This window comes from Cetorhinus maximus, chromosome 24 (assembly GCF_964194155.1).
Source record: "Cetorhinus maximus chromosome 24, sCetMax3.hap1.1, whole genome shotgun sequence".
NCBI classification, from domain to species: Eukaryota; Metazoa; Chordata; class Chondrichthyes; order Lamniformes; family Cetorhinidae; genus Cetorhinus; species Cetorhinus maximus.
Window position 1 is genome coordinate 37,606,210 of NC_135902.1, and position 7,830 is coordinate 37,614,039.

General features: G+C 43.7%; 1 long non-coding RNA gene across 1 annotated transcript; it reads left to right on the top strand.

The window, feature by feature from the left end:
• Positions 1–5,981: 5,981 nt before the first annotated feature.
• LOC144699572 (uncharacterized) lies at positions 5,982–7,441 on the top strand. The gene is made up of 2 exons (XR_013580563.1): positions 5,982–6,346; positions 6,972–7,441. It is a non-coding gene; the product is annotated as an uncharacterized LOC144699572 (long non-coding RNA).
• The last annotated feature ends 389 nt before the right edge of the window (positions 7,442–7,830 follow it).

Genomic DNA, 7,830 nt, shown 5'->3' on the forward strand with positions numbered 1-7,830 from the left:
ATTTTTAAACTTAGAGACTTTTATTTTTAAGATGTCAAAATATTTGCTTGATAAGGCTAAATTGTTATCTTGTTGGGATATTTGTATTTTTGACAGATTTCAATAAAAATGAGAAAAATGTAAATGTCACATTGGTGGAGCTGGAGGATTCTTCTGAAGTTGGTGCTGTGTGGAGTTTCTCAACACTGTTACCCCAGCTCAAGGCAACAAAGTTAATTAGCTGTTTAATGGCGGGTTGTGCAGTAGCTTCAGGGGAATGCATCTGTTCCCTTTTCTTATCTGTCACTTCACCAAATGATTTTTTTTTATTATCATGCTTTTGTCTTAGATCATTTTTCTGTGCGCAGGCAAAAGATGTTGCAGGACATTCAGCGAGGTCCACTGGTCTTTCTGTCCTCTGTACAATGCTCCTAATTCTGTTCGCACTCTGACAGGTATTGCTCTTGCATGCTGTACATTGTGCTTGTGTAGCAGCAGGTGTTCAAGAATTTAAACACCAAATAAAATATGCTGTCCCTCATCCCCTATACTATAATTCAATAAGTAGAAGTTGCTGTTCTTCAAGGGCGTTTCACTGCCAGTAACTCCTATTTTATTGCCTTGATTTTAACGCCTCAGTATAAACTGATGGATAAATATTACATTGGGCTTGTTAATAGTGGCATTAATTATGTTGCCTTTAACATTTACATTAAAGAACTTTCCTCCAAAAATTTACATATGAATTCAATTAGAAAAACGCATAAGTCAATGTTTGGTGTTCACATTATATTCACGAGACCACAAAAATGTCAGTTTTGCTTTTCTACAAAGTGAAGCTCAATTCTCACGCATTTGTTTCCAAACTGTCCAGGATTTGGATTTCTCAAATAGTTATCGGCCACTGTGAATGGTTGCTTTAACAGTCGCAACAGGTGAACCAGTCAGAAAACTGGGACGTAAGCCTGAACTGGACCAATCAGGAAACCCCTGTTTGAAGCTATGGACACAAAACAATTCTCAATTAAAGATTATCTTTCAGGCATTGGCATTAAAAATAATATAATTGCTTGATAAAATGTTTTCAGACAAACCTTTCCAACTCAACCAGATGCCTCCGGTGCACATTGGAATCACCAAATTAGTATTCAGGAATTAAAATCAAATTCTGTTCGTCTTTGTTTCCCTGCTTTCCCCCTTACCTAGTGAGTAAGCACATCAGAAAGTCCACGATTCAATCTGTGGTCTGTGTTTAGCTAGCTGAACTCAGCTGGGGAATGATTTGGTGCATTGTAATTGTCCTCAACGCCTCTGGATTCAGAAGAGGGAGTCACAGTTTCCCGGCACCTGATTAAGCATCCTCCTCCTGTAAAGTGTATTTCTGTGAACATTGGATGGGGGCAGCATTGGATTTAATTGTAATACCTTCCGTGCTCAAAGAGCCTGTTCACTCTCACTGTCCAGATGCATACATAAAAATGTGACCACTTGGACTAGATACTGAGGAGCTGTTGGTGATAATGGAACCCTGTTGCAATGTCAACACCATCAGGAGAGGAATGAAAAAGCTGGGCTAAAAAAGACCCATTCAGAGATGATTTAAACACATTTCTGCTTGGTAAATACTTACAGGCCGAATCTTCCGTTCTGGAGTCTAAGTTCAGTGGTGGGCACAGAAGTTAGAGTGATTTCTGCTGCGGGGGGTGTGGGGCAGGATGGCTGACCACATGTGGTCTTGCGCTATTACCCATGCGTCCATACGGAGCATGGTGAATCTCGTGGCCGGGGAAGGCGGGAAGACACTATCCCCACGAAAGTTCGGACGCCATATTTAATGGGCACCCGGACAGCCTGCCACCTTTGTCCAGCCAGTGCTCCACCTGTCCCCGCTAACCCTTCCTCGGTCATCCTCCACGTGACTTGCACTGCAACCACCTGGCCTCAAGCATAGGCTGGCATTTACAGACACCCCCCCAAATAAGACAATGCAGCGGCAATTCGCCGTTAATCATGGAAGAAATCTACGTCACCAGGGTGCACGCCGCTTATGCGCAGCTGCAAAAGTGAGCGTTCTAATTTCTCGCTGGCGGGGAACTTAATTTTGACGGGGGAAACTTAATTCCAGCGAGGTGGCCTTTTAATGCATGACTTGCCAATACAGGCAAAAGGGCTTCTCAACGTTGTTCATCGTGAAGCTCGACCTGCCTTTAACTCGCCTTTAAAGTCCTGAGAATTTAATTCCTAAAATCCATCCCGCCGTCGCAAAACGGATTTTGGGCCTCACGCCAAATTAAGCCCCCCCCCACCGCCCGCCAAGCTTCCCACTGCTGGCAGGACCAGAGAATTCCGTCCACAGTATCTGCCCGATGCAATATCTCAGCAATTCTCTCCAAATTATGAATTGTAACTAAATATTATTCAGATAAAAATTCATATATAATCTGTGTATATATTTGTATATCTGTGTATATATATATATATGTTATATATTCATATATAAACAACTCCAAATAAGGCAGTTTTAATGCGTCAATTTTCAAGAATAAGTCAAACACTAAAGCTTGTTATAAACAACTTCAATTAATGGAGAAAAGTAACACCAGGGGAGTCAGCAACAAAATAGTTTCTAACTGGACAGTGATAAATCCATTCATTGTCACAATACCTCCCTCTCAATAAAAGGCTGGTGACAGCAGTGCTGACAGACAGTATCCAGTAGCAATAATTACACAACATTACTTAAGGACCTCCTCAGTAAGGCTTGCAGGTCCTGACAGGGTGACACAGTCCAGAAACTAAGATGGCGCAGCACACAAAATATGAAAGAATTCTCATAATTATCAGCTGAGGTTCAGTAACGACTCTTTTCTCTTTGATATAAGGAGTGGAAGATCATGGGAACCACTTATATAATACCCTCCAGATCGGCAGCGGCGCAGCTCTCTCCAGGTGTTGCTGATCATGACATAGCTGCACAGGATGATCCCAAATGGGACAGTGTGTACATGTACCGCGTGGCATGGCACTGAGTCATACAGGCCAGGAAAGAAGGCCTCAGGTTAGCATTTACCAAGTTAGACAAGCTGAATAAAGCAGTGTGTCAGCTGTGGCTCAGTTGGTAGCGCTATTGACTCTGAGTTGCACGGTTGCAGGTTCAAGTCCCACTCCAAAGCTTATACACAAAAATAGGAGCTGACACTTTAGTGCCATTCTGAGGGAGTGCTGAGGTGCTGTTGTTTGGATGAGATATTAAAACTGAGGCCCTACCTGCCTACTTGGGTGGGTGTGAAAGATCACATGGCACTTTTTTGAATGAGGGGAAGTATCCCTGTCCTGGCCAATAGTTAAATCATAACCAGCATCACAAAAACAAATGAGCTGGTCATTATCACATTGCTGTCTGCGGAGGTTTACTGTGTGCAAGTTTGTTGCCATGCTACCCACATTACAACAGTGGCTACACTTCAAAAATAATTCAGTGGCTGTCTGGTGGTTGTCAAAAATGCAATATAAATGCAAACCTTTCTTCCTGTGTAACCAGAGACTGACCAAAATTGGCCTCAGCATCAGGTAGCTTTGCCATATCCTGGTGACTATCCATTTACAGTTGTGAAATGCCCAGTTAGGGGGCAAGATTGAACTTAGCTCAAATTATCAGCACAAGCCAACACTGACTATGTGGGCTCAGTCAAGAAACTAGGATGTACTGCTGCTCTCCATCGAACCCTATCCTAGAATAATCAGCGACAGTCTATAGCGCAATCTTATGGGAATAAATAAAAGAAAGACATGCATTTATATAGTGCGTTTCATAAACTGGGGATGTTCTAAAGTGTTTTGTAGCTAATGAAATGTTGTTATAGTCACTGTTACAAAGTAAGAAACGTGGCAGCTAATGTACACAACACAAGGACCAACAAGCAGCATTGAGATAATGATATAAGGTTATTGGTTGAGGGGTAAATATTGGCAAGGGCACTAGGGAAATGTCCCCTGTTGTTATTTAAAATAGTCACAGGTCTTTTATGCAAATCTGCAAAAGCAGGGAGAGCCTTGGTTTAATGTCTCACCTGAAATACAGTACCTCCACCAGCTAGTCCGGCACACCTTGAGTACTGCACTGAGTGGCAGGCTCGATTTTGTGCTGAAGATCCCTGAGTGGGATATAGAGCCCATAACCTTCTGGCTCAGAGGCAAGAGTGTGACCAACTGAACCAGGGCTGACACAAAGAAAAAAAATTGGAGGGCAATAAACAGGTGGATAGTAACAGAGTTCCATTATATCATCAAATTCATTTATTCTGTTGTCAAAATGCATTAATTGATTGACAGTCCTAGTGAGGTGATTGTTTGAGAGTGTGAGTGAATAAAAATTACAGAAAACGCTATATAAACCTTGTCTCCAGTGAGGCCTGCTGTTAAACTGATGATTTGATAATGTTAAATATTGGTGCTATAGTAATGTCATCAATCTTTCTCCTTTTAACCTGCTGAGTTGCCATTCCTTTGATACGAAACCCAGTGTAAGGCAGTTATAAAACGAAAGATTTAGGACCTGAAGTTGTGCAAGAGATCTCCCAGTCTCTCACCCAATCACTACCACTGTGATACTGGGAAAGTCCACATGGAACTTTAGGGTCTTATTCTGCTTTGCCAGCATTCTCTGAAATTTGAACTGGGCTTTTGTTTCAGGAAAGAACCAATAATTCCATCTATGCGTTGTAGTGTGGCCACTAATCATTTCAAAAGAGGAACTGAATAGCCTTGTGTACTAGCTCTGAATATTTTTCTAGCTAGCAAAATGCCTGTTTATTAAAAATTAGACATAGGTCTATGAGTTAAGTTGGTAGATTCTCAAAGAGGTGGCAAAGCCATGGGGCTGGATTTCATGGCCCCCTGGTGGCAGGCGTGCGGGTAGGGAGCCTGTAAAATGCCATGGGTGCTCTGCCCGTCACCTGCACATCACCCCTACCCCTGCTGCAATTTTCACAGATGTCTACAGCACTGAAGGAGGCCATTCGGCCCATTGTGTCTGCGCTGGTCAACCAGTGGTGGGGGTAAGTGTCGGGTGACCCACCTGCCCGCGGAGCCAATTGAGGTCCTTAAGTGGCCAACTGATGGCCAATGACTCTCACTCCCCTCACCTGAGCCTTCTAGCCTGGCCCTGCCGAAACCGTGCCCTCCCCCACCTCCCTCAACTTATCTCTCACTCCGGCTCCAGTTCCATGGCTCCACGTGGTTCGGGACTGGATGAGTCCCAGCAATGGCCGCTGCTCCTGGTGGCGCTGCTGGGGCCGGAGAGCTGACAGCCATTTCACAGGCCGGCAGGCCTCAGAGGCCAGACTTGCTGCCTAGAAGGGGGTTGAAGGTCCTGCTTTAAACCAATGAATCGGGGGACCCGCTGGAGCAGAGGTGGGCCCGGTCCTGGCTTTGCCACCAGAGGGCAGGGACCCCCCACCACATGAAAAGCAGTTCTTAGAATCTGAGGACAAGGTTAATATGGTAGGGCTTCATTAAAGGGAAACTAGTATATACCTACCAATTACTTATTTTGCATACCTGGTGTGTCCGCGTTGTTTGTAACAGGCAAGTTCAACAGTCGGGTGAATGCTAGAAATAAAGACCCTCTTACAAAGGTAGGATCCTCACTAAAAGATAGAATGCAAATTTATATTTGAATCTGAGATAAATACTTATAAAATAATGGCCTGCAAAAGTATATGTCCTGTTTGTTGAGGAGAAATTCATGAATAGATCATAAAACCCTGACTTTTGCTTTACAAGTTAAAAGACTGCATAAATGTCAGAAAACCAAGTTTAAAAAGTATATACGGTCAAATTCAAATATAATGCTTCCTCCAGTAACTTGCCTGTATCTGTAGCACAGGATATGCCCAGATTTGTTTCAGTAGTACTTCCTTTTACCTCATTTCCTCATTTTTTCCTCATTTCCTTTTATACCAATTAGTTCAAAGGATATCATCAGCTTTTTTAGAGTTTCAAGCAACCTTATTTCCTGTTGCAACTGGGAGAGGTTTATTCTGAAAAAAAGGAATCCCTTTTGGCCCAATATGTTTTCATGGAAATTTTACTGAGGTAGGGGCAGAGTTAATCTTGCAAGATACTTTAAAAGAAAATGTATTGCCTCTTTTTTTGTTATTTCATTCACAGGATGTGGGTGTCACTGGCTAGGCCAGCATTTATTACCCATCGCTAGTTGCCCTTGAGAAACGTGGGAGTGAACTACCTTCTTGAACCGCTGCAGTCCATGTGGTGTAGGTACACCCACAGTGCTGTTAATGAGCGAGTGCCAGGATTTTGACCCAGCGACAGTGAAGGAACGGCGATATATTTCCAAGTCAGGATGGTGAGTGACTTGGAGGGGAACTTGCAGGTGGTGGTGTTCCCATCTATCTGCTGCCATTGTCCTTCTAGGTGGTAGAGGTCGCCTGTTTGGAAGGTGCTACCTTTGAGCAGATGCTACAGGCACCAGGGGCAGGATTTTCAAATCGGGTTGGGAACAATGTGTCCAGGGGGCGTTGCGATCCCAAGATCACCTCCAGGACCATGATTTTCAAATTGTGGCTGCGCTGGGTCTCGACCCCGCAGGCATTTGAAAATCTCTGGTATACTTCAACTGAATGGTATCCAGATATCCCTGCCGGGAAAGCGTGTGCACGTGGACAGTAGTTGGCAACCGGGTTGGACTCAGCCGCGCTGCCCCAGCGGCGGAATAGCTTGCTGACGCTCACTGTCTAGTCTCAGTTTTCAAAGTGGAACTATATCCACAAAATAAACGAGCTCCTTCATGACATAAGTTGGGGGGGGGTCAAAGTTGGAGAGAACAGTAATAAATTCTGGGCAAGGCCAAGGGTAAGTGTGACCATCAGCATTTCCTGCACATTAAAAATAGGAAAATGTAGAAGGAAAATGCTGCATGTACAAAATTCTTCCATGAGACTGGGAAAACTGAACGATGTATCTTCTCACAGTGCCAGCTGAGAAGTCCTGCTGCAGCGCCGAAGGAGTTAACTGCATCTGTTCTGTTGCAGTAGGAGTGACAGCTCCCGGCAGTGCTGTCTGCCTCCTGTGAATGGAAGACCACAAATATGGAAGCCCTAACCTTGGGGTCACGCACACAGAGCCACAACAGCTTGTTCGACATTGCTGTTTACAGATATCTCATCCCCTGCCCAGCAGCCCTCTATCAGGCCTTCCTCCGCCATTGGCTACCAGCTAATCCCTTTCGCAAATCGGAGGGGGCATCAGCTCTGCAGCTTCCAATGAAAGAAGGGCCTGGCTCAGAGGGATTAGATTCTGCAATCAGTGGGTGCGAACAATTTCAAATAGGTTTAACAAGAGATTACCAGCGTGGAATTCAACCTTGCTCAATCGGTACACTTTCCTATAAATGATGATTGCTCCTCCCCCATATGGAAGTAAGTAAAAGGTTTGGATTTGACACTTCCTTTGAAGCCAGGAGATTCACTTTCTGTTTAAGAGAATTGAATATTTTTTCTTCCTTTTTTCTTTCGCGTTTGTCTGAATAAGTACCAGAACACTGGGTTTATAGTATAATTTTAAATTCTTCTTGGCAAAAGGTTCTTTATTGGACTTAATGCCTTCAATCTTGTTTTTAATGAGCCCTGTATGGACTTATTAATGCAACAATCCACTGTGTGTGGGTGTATTTTTTGTCTTTTTAAGGATAAAAGTGCTAACATCTTACCGAGAACTGTGGGACAGCCCACGGTTCAGAGGAAGAATTTCTTCAGCAATGATCAAAAGTATAATTAAAGCGTGCAATAAATTTCCCCCAGGGATTGTAATAATCCAAAAGCAATCAGTTCA